This window comes from Rhagoletis zephyria, unplaced genomic scaffold (assembly GCF_001687245.7).
Source record: "Rhagoletis zephyria isolate East Lansing unplaced genomic scaffold, Rhagoletis_zephyria_1.1 Rzeph_scaffold_01095, whole genome shotgun sequence".
Lineage (NCBI taxonomy): Eukaryota > Metazoa > Arthropoda > Insecta > Diptera > Tephritidae > Rhagoletis > Rhagoletis zephyria.
The window spans coordinates 96,827-98,767 of record NW_016158179.1 but is presented as its reverse complement, the minus strand read 5'-3'; positions in this window follow the sequence as shown (position 1 = coordinate 98,767).

The window sequence follows — 1,941 nt, the reverse complement described above, 5'->3', positions numbered from 1 at the left end:
GAATTACGTATTCATGTGCATATGTATGTACATATTTCATCGTGAAACGGATGAAAGCATTCTAATTAGTAATGCGCTAGTAATTATTAGAAAATCAAACTTCCAAAACGAAAACAAGTGTTTTAAAATTTACGGAGCATGGGTCAACTCGAGCACTTTCGTCATGTAAATACTTACATTCGCATACATACATATATACAAGCATACATAAACATACACATACATATGTACTTACATATCAATTATCTTTAAAAGAGGCACAACTAAAAAAACATGTGGTAAATTTTTTGTATAAATCAGTTACTAGGATTTATATCGAATTAATGCAAATATTTGTTTCCTCGTGATTATATTCTCTAGCAAGATTGGCGCTAACACAATATGTTATGGTTTCGTCAAACAAAGGGGAGGGACTTACTGTGTATTTACGCCGACTCCGAAGTGCGATCGTATTTTTATGAGAAGGCGTTTTCATGGCAGAAATACACTCGGAGATTTTCCATTGCCTGCCAAAGGACGACCGCTTAAAAAACCAACTTTTTCTTTTCTTTGTTTTTGATGTTATTCGGAAACTGGGCGGGAACCCCAACTTTGCGGAATGGTAGTGCGCATTTCTAACCACTACACCACAGCGGCCGCCATAATTAATGTTATATCTGTTTTCACATTAAATTAGTTGAATCTGTACGATCCACAAGCAGTTATATTTGTGGATCTGATTTTTGAATTGTGCTTGAGGAGTGTTATACATATGTATATATAAATAGATAAGTATGTACATCTATATGTACATACAAATGGATTTATAAAAATGTACTTTACGTTGGAACTTCTTTTCATTTTGTGATAAGCATTTAAAAGTTCTTCTCGGAAATATGTTGTTTAGCTAATTAGAATCAAAAGAAAAGAAAAACCGTTTGTATGTACGTGCATAGTATGCACCCTGTAGGGAAACCTCGAACTTGTGAACCAAACTACTAGTTCCGTACTAGATTTTTTTCCCAAAAACAAATCAGTCCGATAGTAACTAGATCCCCGCCAGTTCAAAACCACTGAAACGTGGTATGTTTCTTTAAAAAACTATTTTATTTTACTTGTTAAAACTCCATATCGCTAGCTAAGAGTGAAAAGTTGTGCTGAGTCCTTCTTTTCTAAAAAATTATATTTTGATATCTTAGTTGTCGAATTTAGAACTAGTTCGGAACTATCGGAAAACGGATGCAGCGGGGACCTATTTTACTTAAAATAGATATTTGTTTGGCGGTGGATTCGTTCCTATACGCTTTCAAATGCTCAGTTTAAATAACCTTAATTCGAACAAATTTTATTTCAAATGGAGAACACATTTCTTTGAAAATACTTTAAGGCCAGTATGCAGCTCTAAAGAAAACGGTCGAGAAAGAAATGACCATTATTTCGTGTGTATGTGTGTCCAAGGAATTTTGACATCTGACACTTCACCAGCCTATGACCTCACTCTTTCCTCAAGAAATAATGGAACGGGCATATATTTCTGTGGCAAGCATGGGTTGTCTTGTGATCTTTTTTCACAAAAAACGTTAGAAAATCGTAGTAGAAAGCGTAGCAAATTTGTTAAGAACAGCGTACTGCCTCAAGAAAATTTTACACAAGAAAATTTCTTAGCCATTTCTTGTACATCATTTTATATGGAGTCTTTGCTTTTCTTGAGAACTCCATACTGGCCTTTAAAATGGCTACCATAGGAATACCAAAAAGACTCTGTGAAAAAATATGTTACTTTTTTCGTCGTTAGAAATGGTTCGGAACTACAGAAAAAGGGTGCAGAGCGAACTAGTTCCCATATCGTCCCGTTTCTGCCTTAACCACGTATCTACGATTTTTGGGAAAACTAATATTACCACCTACAACAGCTGCTTAAGCGTCACACTATTAGAAACTAGAACAAAGACTTAATGAGGG